This window comes from Loxodonta africana, chromosome X (genome assembly GCF_030014295.1).
Source record: "Loxodonta africana isolate mLoxAfr1 chromosome X, mLoxAfr1.hap2, whole genome shotgun sequence".
NCBI lineage: Eukaryota > Metazoa > Chordata > Mammalia > Proboscidea > Elephantidae > Loxodonta > Loxodonta africana.
In genome coordinates, this window is record NC_087369.1 from 9,501,150 (window position 1) to 9,518,544 (window position 17,395).

Consider the following 17,395-nt stretch of genomic DNA (forward strand, 5'->3'; position numbering starts at 1 on the left):
ACAAGGCAATAAAACTAGAGATCAATAACAGAAAAACTAGGGAAAAGAAATCAAATACTTGGAAAATGAACAATACCCTCCTGAAAAAAGACTGGGTTATAGAAGACATCAAGGAGGGAATAAGGAATTCATAGAAAGCAACGAAAATGAAAATACTTCCTATCAAAACCTCTGGGACACAGCAAAAGCAGTGCTCAGAGGCCAATTTATATCGATAAATGCACACATACAAAAAGAAGAAAGAGCCAAAATCAGAGAACTGTCCCGACAACTTGAACAAATAGAAAGTGAGCAACAAAAGAATCCATCAGGCACCAGAAGAAAACAAATAATAAAAATTAGAGCTGAACTAAATGAATTAGAGAACAGAAAAACAATTGAAAGAATTAACAAAGCCAAAAGCTGGTTCTTTGAAAAAATCAACAAAATTGATAAACCATTGGCCAGACTGACTAAAGAAATACAGGAAAGGAAACAAATAACCCGAATAAGAAATGAGAAGGACCACATCACAACAGAACCAAATGAAATTAAAAGAATCATTTCAGATTGTTATGAAAAATTGTACTCTAACAAATTTGAAAACCTAGAAGAAATGGATGAATTCCTGGAAAAACACTACCTACCTAAACTAACACATTCAGAAGTAGAACAACTAAATAGACCCATAACAAAAAAAGAGATTGAAACGGTAATCAAAAAACTCCCAACAAAAAAAAGCCCTGGCCCGGACGGCTTCACTGCAGAGTTCTACCAAACTTTCAGAGAAGAGTTAACACCACTACTACTAAAGGTATTCCAAAGCATAGAAAATGACGGAATACTACCCAACTCATTCTATGAAGCCACCATCTCCCTGATACCAAAACCAGGTAAAGACATTACAAAAAAAGAAAATTATAGACCTATATCCCTCATGAACATTGATGCAAAAATCCTCAACAAAATTCTAGCCAATAGAATCCAACAACACATCAAAAAAATAATTCACCCTGATCAAGTGGGATTTATACCAGGCATGCAAGGCTGGTTTAATATCAGAAAAACCATTAATGTAATCCATCACATAAATAAAACAAAAGACAAAAACCACATGATCTTATCAATTGATGCAGAAAAGGCATTTGACAAAGTCCAACACCCATTCATGATAAAAACTCTTACCAAAATAGGAATTGAAGGAAAATTCCTCAACATAATAAAGGGCATCTACACAAAGCCAACAGCCAATATTACTCTAAATGGAGAGAACCTGAAAGCATTTCCATTGAGAACGGGAACCAGACAAGGATGCCCTTTATCACCGCTCTTATTCAACATCGTGTTGGAAGTCTTAGCCAGGGCAATTAGGCTAGACAAAGAAATAAAAGGTATCCGGATTGGCAAGGAAGAAGTAAAGTTATCACTATTTGCGGATGACATGATTATATACACAGAAAACCCTAAAGAATCCTCCAGAAAACTACTGAAACTAATAGAAGAGTTCGGCAGAGTCTCAGGTTATAAAATAAACATACAAAAATCAGTTGGATTCCTCTACATCAACAAAAAGAACACCGAAGAGGAAATAACCAAATCAATACCATTCACAGTAGCCCCCAAGAAGATAAGATACTTAGGAATAAATCTTACCAAGGATGTAAAAGACCTATACAAAGAAAACTACAAAGCTCTACTACAAGAAATTCAAAAGGACATACTTAAGTAGAAAAACATACCCTGCTCATGGATAGGAAGACTTAACATAGTAAAAATGTCTATTCTACCAAAAGCCATCTATACATTTAACGCACTTCCGATCCAAATTCCAATGTCATATTTTAAGGGGATAGAGAAACAAATCACCAATTTCATATGGAAGGGAAAGAAGCCCCGGATAAGCAAAGCACTACTGAAAAAGAAGAAGAAAGTGGGAGGCCTCACCTTACCTGACTTCAGAACCTATTATACAGCCACAGTAGTCAAAACAGCCTGGTATTGGTACAACAACAGACACATAGACCAATGGAACAGAATTGAGAACCCAGACATAGATCCATCCATGTATGAGCAGCTGATATTTGACAAAGAACCACTGTCAATTAACTGGGGAAAAGATAGCCTTTTTAACAAATGGTGCTGGCGTAACTGGATATCCATTTGCAAAACAATGAAACAGGACCCATACCTCACACCATGCACAAAAACTAACTCCAAGTGGATCAAAGACCTAAACATAAAGACTAAAACGATAAAGATCATGGAAGAAAAAATTGGGACAACCCTAAGAGCCCTAATACGAGGTATAAACAGAATACAAAACATTACCAAAAATGATGAAGAGAAACCCGATAACTGGGAGCTCCTAAAAATCAAACACCTATGCTCATCTAGAGACTTCTGCAAAAGAGTAAAAAGACCACCTACAGACTGGGAAAGAATTTTCAGCTATGACATCTCCGACCAGCGCCTGATCTCTAAAATCTACATGATTCTGTCAAAACTCAACCACAAAAAGACAGACAACCCAATCAAGAAGTGGGCAAAGGATATGAACACACATTTCACTAAAGAAGATATTCAGGCAGCCAACAGATACATGAGAAAATGCTCTCGATCACTAGCCATTAGAGAAATGCAAATTAAAACTACGATGAGATTCCATCTCACACCAGCAAGGCTGGCATTAATCCAAAAAACACAAAATAATAAATGTTGGAGAGGCTGCAGAGAGATTGGAACTCTCATACACTGCTGGTGGGAATGTAAAATGGTACAACCACTTTGGAAATCTATCTGGCGTTATCTTAAACAGTTAGAAATAGAACTACCATACAAGCCAGAAATCCCACTCCTAGGAATATACCCTAGAGATACAAGAGCCTTCATACAAACAGATATATGCACACCCATGTTTATTGCAGCTCTGTTTACAATAGCAAAAAGTTGGAAGCAACCAAGGTGTCCATCAACAGATGAATGGGTAAATAAATTGTGGTATATTCACACAATGGAATACTACGCATCGATAAAGAACAGTGACGGATCTCTGAAACATTTCATAACATGGAGGAACCTGGAAGGCATTATGCTGAGCGAAATTAGTCAGAGGCAAAAGGACAAATATTGTATAAGACCACTATTATAAGATCTTGAGAAATAGTAAACCTGAGAAGAACACATACTTTTGTGGTTACGAGGCGGGGAGGGAGGGAGGGTGGGAGAGGGTTTTTTATTAATTAATCAGTAGATAAGAACTGCTTTAGGTATAAGGGAAAGACAACACTCAATACATGGAAGGTCAGCTCAGTTGGACTGGACCAAAAGCAAAGAAGTTTCCTGGATAAAATGAATGCTTCAAAGGTCAGGGGAGCAAGTGCGGGGGTCTGGGGAACATGGTTTGCGGGGACTTCTAAGTCAATTGGCAAAATAATTCTATTATGAAATCATTCTGCATCCCACTTTGAAATGTGGCGTCTGGGGTCTTAAATGCTAACAAGCTGCCATCTAAGATGCAGCAATTGGTCTCAACCCACCTGGAGCAAAGGAAAATGAAGAACACCAAGGCCACACGACAACTAAGAGCCCAAGAGACAGAAAGGGCCACATGAACCAGAGACCTACATCATCCTGAGACCAGAAGAACTAGTTGGTGCCCGGCCACAATCGATGACTGCCCTGACAGTGAGCACAGCAGAGGACCCCTGAGGGAGCAGGAGATCAGTGGGATACAGACCCCAAATTCTCATAAAAAGACCAAACTTAATGGTCTGACTGAGACTGGAGGAATCCCGGCGGCCATGCTCCCCAGACCTTCAGTTGACACAGGACAGGAACCATCCCCGAAGACAACTCATCAGAAATGAAAGGGACTGGTCAGCGGGTGGGAGAGAGACGCTGATGAAAAGTGAGCTAATTATATCAGGTGGACACTTGAGATTGGGTTGGCAACTCTTGTCTGGAGGGGGAATGGGAGGATATAGAGAGAGGGAAGCCGGCAAAATTGTCAAGAAAGGAGAGACTGAACGGGCTGACTCAAGAGGGGGAGAGCAAGTGGGAGTAGGGAGTGAGATGTATGTAAACTTATATGTGACAGACTGATTGTATTTGTAAACGTTCACTTGAAGCTTAATAAAAGTTATTAAAAAAAAAAAAAACCCTAGGGAGCACTGTTCTACTTTGACGTATTTGGGGTCCCCATGAGTGGGAAGTGACTGGCTGCACCTGGTCTATCTGTCTTCAAATCTAGAGGAAGTCTCAGTACAGCCTCACATTTCACAAAATGCATCTAAACTCGGCTACGGTTTTTTGCAATTGTTTTCTAGTAAAGTATTGGCAAGGTTACATACTCACCCTTATTTTAGAGAGTAAAAAGAGCCCAGTTATTGACCGGAGGGCTCAAATGTAGCACTAAAAGTATTGAGGCCATATTTTCAGATTGTACAACGTACTACCCATAGATTACAGTCTGTGTTGAGCTGACCGGATTGATCTCACAATCCCGTCTACACAAAACTCGAAAGAGGGCCTAAAAAGGGAGCCGAAGCAATGACTGCTTATCTTCCAGACTGTCCGCTCCTCAAACACACCTGACTAAATTTCTAGCCTTAACAAAGGTCTGGCTACAGTTGAAACTTAGTGTATCCGCTACAAACTTGACCCCTGAACTCACTGGAACTTCACTGCTGCTTTGCTCACCTTCCACGGACGTCATCTAGGCAATTTTCAACTCACGGTGGCCGAATGTGACACAGTAGAACTGCCCCTCAGGGTGTTGCTGGCTCTCGTCTTCACAGAAGAAGGCTGCCAGGACTTTCTCCCATGGAGACACTGGTGGCTTCAAACCGCCAACATTTCGGTTAGTAGCCAAGTACTTAACCACTACACCACCCGGGCCTTCTCATGCTCCCCATGAATGACTGAAGGACTTCTGAGGCTCCCAACCCCGGCCTGTGTTTGCAGATTACAGATTACCATCTGCATGTGCCTTTACACGCTCCACAGCCGCTGAGAAGCTCCTGCTGTGTCTGACTGTCTCTGAGATGCCACAGAGGTCCGGCCTCAGCTCCCATTAGGTGTAGATTCTCAAAGGCTTTCACGGCCACTGTCAATCAGCCAGCCTTCACAGAAACAAAGTGTTCCTATTAAATTTAGGAGGTATTCTAAGCGAACATCCATACATAGCAGGGATTCTCGACGGGGGACCTACTTTGCCCCTCCCATCCAGGGGCATTTAGCAATGTCAGGAGACAGCCTGGGTTGTCACAACTGGGGACAGAATGCTCCTGGCACCTAGTGGGTGGGGGCCAGGGATGCTGCTCAAGATCAGACACAGCAGTCTGGTACCTTACCCCTGCCGCCATGCACAAGATGGCCCCACCGCAGAGAATAACTGGGCCCCACATATCAATACTGCCAGGCTGAGAAACCCTGGCTTACGAAAACACACCAATGATTTGACATCTATCTCACCGCTCCCAATTGAAAAACCATAACACAAAGTGAATTTTTTCCATTCATTCGTATCCTCCATTTACCTGTTCATTCATGAAGTTGCTTCTGTTTCAGCTAGATGAGATGTACCCCCCAAGTTGCGGGACAGCCTCTCTGAGCATGTCTTCCTTTCCCCCCAGGGGCTGCTAGGAGGAGACAGCAGTCTGGTGCCTTACCCCTGCATCATGGACAGGCCAGTCATGTCTTCCTTTTCCCCTGGAGGTTGCTGGGAGGAGACAAAGTCTGGTGCCTTACCCCTGGCATCATAGACAGGCCGGTTAGGTTGTCCTTCCCCGCACCCCCCCCCGCCCCTGGGGTCTGCAGGGAGGACACAGCAGTCTGGTGCTTTACCCCTGGCATCATGGACAGACCGATCAGGTCTTCCTCCCGCCACCGCCGGGGGCTGCTGGGAGGAGACAGCAGTGTGGTACCTTACCCCTGGCATCATAAACAGACCAGTCAGTCCTTCCTTTCCCCCACGGGAGCTGCTGGGAGGACACAGCAGTCTGGTGCCTTACCCCTGCCATCATGGACAGGCCAGTCAGGTCTTTTTTCCCCTGGGGACTGCTGGGAGGACACAGCAGTCTGGTACCTTACCCCTGGCATCATGGACAGGCCGGTCAGGTCTTTTTCCCCCTGGGGGCTGCTGGGAGGACACAGCAGTCTGGTGCCTTACCCCTGGCGTTATGGACAGGCCAGTCAGGTCTTCCTTTCCCCCCGGGGGCTGCTGGGAGGAGACAGAAGTCTGGAGCCTCACCCCTGGCATCATGGACAGACAGGTCAGGTCCTCCTTTCCCCCCCGGGGGCTGCTGGGAGGAGACAGCAGTGTGGCACCTTACCCCTGGCAGGATAAACAGGCCAGACAGGTCTTCCTTTCCCTCCGAGGGCTGCTGGGAGGAGACAGCAGTCTGGTGCCTTACCGCTGGCATCACGGACAGGCCGGTCAGGTCTTCCATTCCTCCCCGGTGGCTGCTGGGAGGAGACAGCAGTCTGGTACCTTACCCCTGGCATCACTGACAGGCCGGCCAGGTCTTCCTTTCCCCTCTCCGGGGACTGCTGAGAGGACACAGCAGTCTGGTGCCTTACCCCTGGCATCATGCACAGGACGGTCAGGTCTTCCTTTCCTCCCCGGGGGCTACTGGGAGGAGAAAGCAGTCTGGTGCCTTACTCCTGGCATCATGGACAGGGCGGTCAGGCCTTCCCTTTCACCTGGAGGTTGCTGGGAGAAGACAGCAGTCTGGTGCTTTACCCCTGGCATCATGGACAGACCAGTCAGGTCTTCCTTTTCCCCCAGGGGGCTGCTGGGAAGATACAGCAGTCTGGTTCCTTACCCCTGGCATCATGGAGAGGCCGGTCAGGTCTTCCTTTTCCCCCGGGGGCTGCTGGGAGGAAAGAGCAGTCTGGTGCCTTACTCCTGGCATCATGGACAGGCCAGTCAGGTCTTCCTTTCCTGCCCGTGGGCTGCTGGGAGGAGATAGCAGTCTGGTGTCTTACCCCTGGCATCATGGACAGGCCAATCAGGTCTTTCCTCTCCCCTGGAGGTTGCTGGGAGGACACAGCACTCTGGTGCCTTACCCCTGGCATCATGGAAAGGCCGGTCAAGTCTTCCTTTTCCCCTGGAGGTTGCTGGGAGGAGACAGCAGTCTGGTGCCTTACCCCTGACATCATGCACAGGGCGGTCGCGTCTTCCTTTTCCCCCTGGGATCTGCTGGGAGGACAGAGAAGGCTGGTGCATTACTCCTGGCATCATGGACAGGCCAGTCAGGTCTTCTTTTCTCCCCCCGGGATTGCTGAGAGGACACAGCTGTCTGGTGCCTTACTCCTGGCATCATGGACAAGCCAGTCACAACTTCTTTTTCACCTGGAGGTTGCTAGGAGGAGATATCAGTCTGGTGCTTTACCCCTGGCATCATGGACATGCCAGTCAGATCTTCCTTTTCCCCTGAAGGTTGCTGGGAGGAGACAGCAGTCTGGTGTCTTACCCCCGGCATCATGGACAGGCCGGTCAGGTTTTCCTTTTCTCCCTGGGGGCTGCTGGGAGGACACAGCAGTCTGGTGCCTTACTCCTGGCATCTTGGACAGGCTGGTCAGGTCTTCCTTTTCCCCTGGAGGTTGCTGGGAGGATACAGCAGTCTGGTGCTTTACCCCTGGCATCACAGACAGGCCGATCAGGTCTTCCTTTCCCCCCGCCCCGGGGGGGCTGCTGGGATGAGACAGCAGTCTGGTACCTTACCCCTAGCATCATGGACAGGCCGGTCAGGTCTTCCTTTTCCCCTGAAGGTTGCTGGCAGAAGACAGCAGTCTGTTGCCTTACCCCTAGCATCATGGACAGGCCAGTCAGGTCTTCCTTTCCCCCCAGGGGCTGCTTGGAGGACCCGGCAATCAGGTGCCTTACCCCGGCATCACGGACAGGCCGGTAGGGTCTTTCTTTTCCCTTGGAGGTTGCTGGGAGGAGACATCATGCCTTAGCCCTGGCATCATGAACAGGCTGGTCAGGTCTTCCTCCCCCGCCCCTCCCCCCATCCCGGGGCTGCTGGGAGGAGACAGCGGTCTGGTGCTTTATCCCTGGCATCATGGACAAGCCGGTCAGGTCTTCATTTTCCCCTGGAGATTGCTGGGAGAAGACAGCAGTCTGGTGCTTTACCCCCGGCATCATGGACAGGCCGGTCAGGTCTTACTTTTCCCCCCGGGGGCTGCTGGGAGGACACAGCAGTCAGGTGCATTACTCCTGGCATCATGGACAGGCCAGTCAGGTCTTCCTTACCCTCTCCGCTGGCTGCTGGGAGGAAACAGCAGTCTGGTGTCTTACCCCTGGCATCATGGACAGGCCAGTCAGGTCTTCCTTTCCTGCCCGTGGGCTGCTGGGAGGAGATAGCAGTCTGGTGTCTTACCCCTGGCATCATGGACAGGCCAGTCAGGTCTTCCCTTCCACCCGGGGGAAGCTGGGAACAGACAGCAGTCTGGTGCATTACCCCTGGCATGATGGACAGCCCAGTCAGGTCTTCCTTTCCCTCCCGGGGGCTGCTGGGAGTAGACAGCAGTGTGGTACCTTACCCCTGGCATGATAAACAGGCCAGGCAGGTATTCCTTTCCCCCCCTGGGCTCCTGGGAGGAGACAGCAGTCTGGTGCCTTACCTCTGGCATCATGGAGAGGCTGGACAGGTCTTCCTTTACCCCCTGGGGGCTGCTGGGAGGAGAAAGCAGTGTGGTACCTTAACCCTGGCATCATAAACAGACCACACGGATATTCCTTTCCCCCCGGGGGCTGCTGGGAGGAGACAGCAGTCTGCTGCCTTACCCATGGCGTCATGGACAGGCCGGTCAGGTCTTCCTTTCCTCCCCAGGCGCTACTGGGAGGAGAAAGCAGTCTGGTGCCTTACTCCTAGCACCATGCACATGCCGCTCAGGTCTTCCTTTTCCCCCCGGGGGTTGCTGGGAGGACACAGCAGTCTAGTGCCTTAACCCTGGCAACATAGATAGGCCACTCAGGTCTTCATTCCCCCCAAGGACATCGGGGAGGAGACAGCAGTCTTGTGTCTTACCCCTGGCATCATGGACAGGCCAGTCAGGTCTTCCTTTTCCCCCCGGGGGTTGCTGGGAGGAGACAGCAGTCTGGTGCTTTACCCCTGGCATCATGGAAAGGCCGGTCAAGCCTTCCTTTTCCCCTGGAGGTTGCGGGGAGGACACAGCAGTCTGGTGCCTTAACCCTGGCATAACGGAAAGGCCAGTCAGGTCTTTCTTTTCCCCTGGAGGTTGCTGGGAGGAGACAAAGTCTGGTGCCTTACCGCTAGGATCATGGATAGGCCGGTCACGACTTCTTTTTCACCTGCAGGTGGCTGGGAGGAGATATCAGTCTGGTGCTTTACCCTTGGCATCAGGGACAGGCCGGTCAGATCTTCTTTTTCCCCTGAACGTTGCTGGGAAGACTCAGAAGTCTGGTGTCTTACCCCTGGCATCATGGACAGGCCGGTCAGTTCTTCCTTCTCCCCTGGAGATTGCTGGGAGGACACATGAGTCTGGTGCTTTACCCCTGGCATCATGAACAGGCCAGTCAGGTTTTCCTTTTCCCCCTGGGGGCTGCTGGGAGGACACAGCAGTCTGGTACCTTAACCCTGGCATCATGGACAGGCCGGTCACGTCTTCCATTTCCCTGGAGTTTACTGGGAGGGACAGCAGTCTGGTGCATTACCTCTGACATCATGGACAGGCCGGTCAGGTCTTCCTTTTTCCCTGGAGGTTGCTGGGAGGAGACAGGAGTCTGGTGTCTTACCCTGGCATCATGGACAGGCCGGTCAGGTCTTCCTTTCCCCCTCTGGGGGCTGCTGGGATGAGATAGCAGTCTGGTGACTTACCCTTTGCATCACGGACAGGCCTGTCAGGTCTTCCTTTTCCCCTGGATGTTGCTGGGAGAAGACAGGAGTTAGGTGCCTTGCCCCCAGCATCATGGACAGTCCAGTCAGATCTTACTTTCCCCCCTGGGGGCTGCTGGGAGGACACAGCAGTCTGGTGCTTTACCCCTGGCATCATGGACAGGCCAGTCAGGTCTTCCTTTCCACCTGGGGGAAGCTGGGAACAGACAGCAGTCTGGTGCCTTACCCCTGACATCATGGACAGGCTGGTCAGGTCTTTCTTTTCCCCTGGAGGTTCCTGGGAGGAGACAGCAGTCTGGTGCCTTAATCCTGACATCACAGAAAGGCCCGTCAGGTCTTCCTTGTCCCCTCGAGGTTACTGGGAGGAGACAGCAGTCTGGTGCTTTACCTCTGGCGTCATCGACAGGCCAGTCAGGTATTCTTTTTTCCCCCGGGGGTTGCTGGGAGGACAGAGCAGTCTGGTGCCTTACACCTGGAATCATGGAAAGGTCGGTCAGGCCTTCCTTTCCCCGTGGGGGCTGCTGGGAGGAGACAGCAGTCTGGTGCCTTACCCCTGGCATCCTAGACAGGCCATTCATGTCTTTCTCTTCCCCTGGAGGTTGCTGGGAGAAGACAAAGTCTGTTGCCTTACCCACGGCATCACAGACGGGCCAGTCAGGTCTTCCTTTCCCCCCAGGAGCTGCAGGGAGGACACAGCAGTCTGGTGCCTTAATCCTGGCATCACGGACAGGCCAGTCAGGTCTTCCTTTCCCCCCGGGGGCTGCTGCGAGGACACAGCAGTCTGGTGCTTTACCCCTGGCATCATGGACAGGGCAGTCAGGTCTTCTTTTCCCCCGTGGGCTGCTGGGAGGAGACAGCAGTCTGGTGCCTTACCCGTGGCATCATCGACAGGTTGGTCAGGTCTTCCTTTCCTCGCCAGAGGCTGCTAGGAGGAGACAGCAGTATGGTGCCATACCCCTGGCATCATGGCCAGGCCAGTCAGGTATTCCTTTCCTCCCCGGGGGCTGCTGGGAGGAAACACCAGTCTGGTGCCTTACCCCTGGCATCATGCACTGGCCGGTCAGGTCTTCCTTTCCCCCTGGGAGCTGCTAGGAGGAGAAAGCAGTCTGGTGCCTTACCCCTGGCATTATGGACAGGCCAATCAGGTCTTTCTTTCCCCCCGGGGGCTGCTGGGAGGAGACAGAAGTCTGGAGCCTCACTCCTGGCATCATGGACAGACAGGTCAGGTCTTCCTTTCCCCCCCGGGGGCTGCTGGGAGGAGAAAGCAGTGTGGTACCTTACCCCTGGCATCATAAACAGACCAGACAGGTCTTCCTTTCCCCCCGAGGGCTGCTGGGAGGAGACAGCAATCTGGTGCCTTACCCCTGGCATCACGGACAGGCCGGTCAGGTCTTCCATTCCTCCCCGGTGGCTGCTGGGAGGAGACAGCAGTCTGGTACCTTACCACTGGCATCACTGACAGGCCGGCCAGGTCTTCCTTCCCCCCCCGGGGACTGCAGGGAGGAGAAACCAGTCTGGTGCCTTACTCCTGGCATCATGGACAGGGCGGTCAGGCCTTCCCTTTCACCTGGAGGTTGCTGGGAGAAGACAGCAGTCTGGTGCCTTACGCCTGGCATCATGGACAGTCCAGTCAGGTGTTCCCTTTCCCTTGGAGGTTACTGGGGGGAGACAGCAGTCTGGTGCTTTACCCCTGGCATCATGGACAGACCAGTCAGGTCTTCCTTTTCCCCCAGGGGGCTGCTGGGAAGATACAGCAATCTGGTTCCTTACCCCTGGCATCATGGAGAGGCCGGTCAGGTCTTCCTTTTCCCCCAGAGGCTGCTGGGAGGAAAGAACAGTCTGGTGCCTTACTCCTGGCATCATGGACAGGCCAGTCAGGTCTTTCCTCTCCCCTGGAGGTTGCTGGGAGGACACAGCACTCTGGTGCCTTACCCCTGGCATCATGGACAGGCCAGTAAGGTGCTACTTTCCTCCCCGGGGGCTCCTGGGAGGAGACAGCAGTCTGGTGTCTTACCCCTGGCATCATGGACAGGCCAGTCAGGTCTTCCTTTTCCCCCTCCGGGGGCTGCTGGGAGAAGAGAGCAGTCTGGTGCCTTACCCCTGGCATCATGGAAAGGCCGGTCAAGTCTTCCTTTTCCCCTGGAGGTTGCTGGGAGGAGACAGCAGTCTGGTGCCTTACCCCTAGCATCACAGACAGGCCAGTCACATCTTCCTTTTCCCATGGGGCTGCTGGGAGGACACAGCAGTCTGGTGCCTTACATCTGGCATCATTGACAGGCCAGTCACGACTTCCTTTTCACCTGGAGGTTGCTGGGAGGAGATACCAGCCTTTTGCTTTACCGCTGGCATCATGGACAGGCCGGTCAGATCTTCCTTTTCCCCTGGAGGTTGCTGGGAGGAGTCAGCAGTCTGGTGTCTTACCCCTGGCATCATAGACAGGCCGGTCAGGTCTTCCTTCTCCCCTGGAGATTGCTGGGAGGACACACGAGTCTGGCGCTTTACCCCTGGCATCATGAACAGGCCGGACAGGTCTTCCTCCCCATCCCCACCCGGGGGCTCCTGGGGGACACAGCAGTGTGGTGCCTTACCCCTGCCATCATGGACAGGCCAGTCAGGTCTTCCTTTTCCCCCTGGGGGCTGCCGGGAGGACACAGCAGTCTGGTGCCTTACCCCTGGCATGATGGACAGGCCGGTCATGCCTTGTTTTTCCCCTGGAGTTTGCTGGGAGGAGACAGCAGTCTGGTGCCTTACCCCTGGCATCATAGACAGGCTGGTCAGGTCTTCCTTTCCCCCTGGGGGCTCCTGGGAGGAGACAGCAGTCTGGTGCCTTACCCCTGACATCATGCACAGGCCGGTCACGTCTTCCTTTTCCCCCTGGGATCTGCTGGGAGGACACAGCAGTCTGGTGCCTTACCCCGGGCATGATGGACAGGCTGGTCATGCCTTGTTTTTCCCCTGGAGTTTGCTGGGATGAGACAGCAGTCTGTTGCCTTACCCCTAGCATCATGGACAGGCCGGTCAGGTCTTCCTTTTCCCCTGGAGGTTGCTGGCAGAAGACAGCAGTCTGTTGCCTTACCCCTAGCATCATGGACAGGCCAGTCAGGTCTTCCTTCCCCCCTCCGGTGGCTGCTGGGAGGAAACAGCAGTCTGGTGCCTTACCCCTGGCATCATGGACAGGCCGGTCAGATCTTCCTTCTCCCCTGGTAGTCACTGGGAGGAGACAGGAGTCTGGTTCCTTACCCCTGGCATCATGGACAGGCCAGTCAGGTCTTCCTTTTCCCCTGGATGTTGCTGGGAGGAGACAGCAGTCTGGTGCTTTATCATTGGCGTCGTCATCGACAGGATGGTCAGGCCGTAATCCAGCAGGGCAGCTGGGGTGGTTTGGTAGCAATAAATTAGATTTAGACAATAACAAACCTCATCAGGATTTTTGTTTTATTTGGGTCACTGTGCAATTTTAAATGAACATGTATCAGTACAGTGTCACCCGAACGAAAGGACCGAAGAAGCTACACCCTTAATTTAGTGGCTCCCCACACATGCGGCCGAGACCCTGGAGCATTGGAAGGCCAGTTTTTTAGATTCACCAAGCAGTGTATAGACAGCGTTTCTCAAATACAAGCACGGGCATGAGTTTCAGAAGGCTGCCATGACAAAGTACCAGGATGCGGTGGGGGCGGGGCGGGGGAGCGTGGCTGAAAACAACAGGAATCTAATCTGTCTCAAGTTCTGGAGGCGGAAGTCCAAAATCAAGGTGTCAAGCAGGGCAATGCGTCCTCTGAAGACTCTAGGGAAGAATCCTCCTCGCCTCTTCCAGCTCCTGGGGGCCCCAGGTGTACCCAGCTCGTAGCACTCCCATCTCTGCCTCCTTCTTCACATGGCTTCCTTGTTTACTGCATGCCTCCCCACGGCCTTCTCAGAAGGACACCGGTCATTGGATTTAGGGGCCAGCCTGCTCCGGTACACCTTCATCTTAACTAATTACATCTGCAAAGACTATTTCTAAATAAGATCACATTCTGAAGTTCTGGGTAGACATGAATTCCTAGAGAACACTCTTCAGCCCAGTACAGGGAGTATGGGAATCGCCTGCAGGGCCTGTTATAATGCAGATTTCTGGCCCCGCCCCACCGCCAGAGATGCTGAGGCAGCGGGGCTGCAATGAGGCCTGAGAAAGGGTATTTTGAACAACCACCCAGGTTAACAAAGCAAGGAAGGAAGGATTCTTCCCTAGAGCCGTCAAAGACAGCATGGCCCTGCCAACAGCTGGATTTTGGACTTCCGCCTCCAGAACTATGAGAGATTAAATCTTCGTTGTTTTCAGCACCCAGCTGAGGTAATTTGTTATGGCAGCCCCAGGAAACAAACACCCATGCTAACATTTGAGAAACAGGAAGCAACTAGAACGTAAAGGGAATCCCTAAGTGGAGCAAAGGGTTAACACGTTTGGCTGCTAACTGAAAAGTAGGAGGTTCAAGTCCACCCAGAGATGCCTGGTGATCTCCTTCTGAAAATCAGCCATTGAAAACCCCGTGGAGCACAGTTCTACTCTGACACATGTTGGGCTGCCAGGAGCTGGAATCTTCTATCTACAATAAACAACATAAATTCCTCCTACTTTTATTCTTAAAAGCCTTCCCACTAAAGGCTTTAGGAGCGCGTAAAAATGTTCATTTTGGGAGGAGAATGTGAAACCGAAATCAGAACCCAGAGCTGGTAGGAGTCTGACTATGCAAGTTCAGATTTTACAAGGAGATTCTCCTTATCTCTGTGCTTTATATTCCGTTAGCAAATTTTGAAATTAGTATTTTCTGAATAACAATATTCACATCATAATTCGTCGTTTACTCAATCTTTGTGTACAAACTAGAAAAGTTAGAAAGAAAAGTATTATACGCAGATAAAGAAAAACAGGCACATAAAGATGTTGTGACCAGGCTCATCAGTAAGGGGTCTGTGAATATCCTGCCTCAGACCAATAAAAACCAGTTGCCATCAAGTCGACTCCTACTTATAGCGACCCTGCAGGGCAGAGCAGAACTGCCCCAAGGGATTTCCAAGGCTGTGAACGGAAGCCAATAGCCACATCTTTCTCCTGCAAAGCTGCTGGTGGGTTCAAACAACCGACCTCTCAGTTAGTGGCCAAGAACTTAACCACTGCCCCACCAGGGCTCCTTATACAACACAAATGCTCCAAATTAGAAGAAAGGGAGACTCGTTTTCCTACTAAGCGCACTTCCGGTCACGTGGAATTCCCATTACGCTGCATTTGTTTGGTATGTTATAGTTCCCATCACACTGTTTCTTAAGGTCGGGGACAGTTTCACGCCTGTCTTATGATATGTAGTACTCAATCTACATTGATCACATTGAGTCCAACAAAACTGAAGTCAACAAAGCTCTTTACTTGAAAACAGCCCTTGAAAACAGAGGCACATGTAATGAAAAATCCCCCAAACCACATAGTGCTCAAAGTTGAGCAGCTCTGCTAAGCGGTAATTTTAGGAGTCCTCAGTGTTCGGCTCTGCGTTTGTGGAAGACGAGATTGGGAACGACTGCCCACACCTCAGACAGAAAGGTGGCTCTGGCCTGCTAGATTTGTGGTTTTTCCTCCCAAACAGAAACAGATTAATAATTTGCATAGTACAGGTCAACTCCTTTCTAATATGTAGACAACCCTGGTATGTATATTTTAATAAATTAATGTATTTATTTAATCCCCGTTTGTTTCCATAAGTCCTTGTTAGCTCCACCACCCCCAAAACCCACCAGCACCACCACCACCACCGCCCCCAACCTCCATCACCACCACCCCCAATCTAAACCGCCACCACCCCCAACCCCCAACACCCAACATCACCACCACCGACCTCCTCCATCACCCCCAACCTCCACCATTACTGCCCTCCCACCGCCACCCCTACCCCCAGCACCCACTACCCACCACCCCCAACCTCCACCACCACCATCACCCTTAACATGCACCATCACCACCCCAACCTCCACAACCACCACCTTCAAAACCCACCATCATCACCCCCAACCTCCACCACCACCACCTCCAACCTCCACCACTACCACCCCCAACCTCCAGCACCACCGCCACCCATAACAGCCACCAAGACCACCCCCAACCTCCAGCACTGCCACCACCCCCAACACCCACTAAGACTACCCCCAACCTCCACCATTATCCCCCCAACCTTTAGCACCACCACTACCGCCAACACCCACCAAGACCACCCCTAACCTCCACCACGACCACCACCCTCCACCACCACCACCAACCTCCACCACTGCCACCCCCCTCTACCACCAGCCCCAACGCCCACACCCACCCCCACCCCCAACGCCCACCACCACCTCCAATTCCAGTGGGCTCCGCTGGTGCGGAAGGCATGCTGGGGATGGGAAACCACTGTGCCACCCACATACCGAGACCTGCTGGAGGTGCCTAACAGGTTGTGAGCAACCAGAGGGGTGCAGGCTCTGAGATGGGGCACAGCCCTCAACCCTCACAACGCCAGTTTTGCATAACAACCTGGTCTTTGGGACGTACCCATGATTATAAGCAAGAGGAGCGGATGTGTTACAATCTGCTTGTTTAAATGTAAAAAGATTCCTGCTAAGATTTTGATTGGTATTGAATTAAATATACACGTAAATTTTGAGAGAACAGACAGCTATATTCCAACCCATTAACACGGTAGTCTCCCCATTTATTGAGGACTTTTTTTTCTTCAGTGTTTTGTAGTTTTCAGTACAAATCCTTCGCAAGTATTCTTAGATTTATACCTAACTATTTTCTTGGGGGAGAACTATCATAAATGGTACTTTTACAAATACTAGTTTTCACTTGGTCATTGCTAGTGTAATGAAATGCAATTAATTTTGCATGTTGACTTTGCATCCCATGTCCCTGCTAAACTCATTTATTAGCTCTAAAGGTTTTTATCTGTAGATTTGCTGGGGTTTTCTACATAGAATTTCTACATGGAATGGGTATCTGTAAAGACGGATAGTCTTTTTTTTTTTTTTATATTACTGTAGTAAAATATATACTTAGCCATTTTTAAGTGTTCAACGTAGTGACATTACATTCATCACACTATGAGAACAATTTCCGCTACTCATTTCCAAATGTTTTTCATCCCTCCGAACAGAAAAGCAGTGCCCCTTACACAGTAACTCCTTGTTGCCCCCTTCCCCACGTCCTGGTAACCACTAATAAACTTTGGTCTCTACACATTTGCCTGATTTAATTTAAAAGGGTGATTTCTTCTTTAGTCTTCCCACACTCACTGTCCAGCTTTCACATGCATATGAGGCCATTAAAAGTACCATGGCTTCGGTCAGGGGCACCTTAGGCCTCAAAGTGACATCTTTTCCTTTTAACACTTTAGAGAGGTCTTTTGCAGCAGATTTGGCCAATTCAATGCATCGTTTTATTTCTCGACTGCTGATTCCATGAGTGTTGATCGTGGATCCAAATAAAATGAAATCCTTGACAACGTCAATATTTTCTCCAGTTACAATGGTGTGGCTCACTGGTC

The 17,395-nt window shown here is 50.4% G+C and overlaps 1 protein-coding gene across 1 annotated transcript in view; it reads right to left on the minus strand.

Moving 5' to 3' along the window:
* Positions 1-17,395, minus strand: part of ANOS1 (anosmin 1) — a 635,904-nt gene that overhangs the window by 394,684 nt on the left and 223,825 nt on the right. The window contains exons 3-24 of the mRNA XM_064277948.1: positions 13,083-13,213; positions 12,838-12,971; positions 12,594-12,723; positions 12,431-12,514; positions 11,613-12,314; positions 10,880-11,500; positions 10,394-10,764; positions 9,825-10,314; positions 9,578-9,712; positions 9,258-9,470; positions 9,015-9,179; positions 8,771-8,936; positions 8,608-8,659; positions 7,455-8,333; positions 7,048-7,177; positions 6,804-6,936; positions 6,559-6,691; positions 6,312-6,444; positions 6,070-6,199; positions 5,517-5,698; positions 4,954-5,099; positions 4,678-4,816 (exon numbers count right to left, since the gene is read on the minus strand). The gene's annotated coding sequence lies outside the window, so the exon portion shown is untranslated. The remainder of the gene's footprint in view (positions 1-4,677; positions 4,817-4,953; positions 5,100-5,516; positions 5,699-6,069; positions 6,200-6,311; positions 6,445-6,558; positions 6,692-6,803; positions 6,937-7,047; positions 7,178-7,454; positions 8,334-8,607; positions 8,660-8,770; positions 8,937-9,014; positions 9,180-9,257; positions 9,471-9,577; positions 9,713-9,824; positions 10,315-10,393; positions 10,765-10,879; positions 11,501-11,612; positions 12,315-12,430; positions 12,515-12,593; positions 12,724-12,837; positions 12,972-13,082; positions 13,214-17,395) is intronic.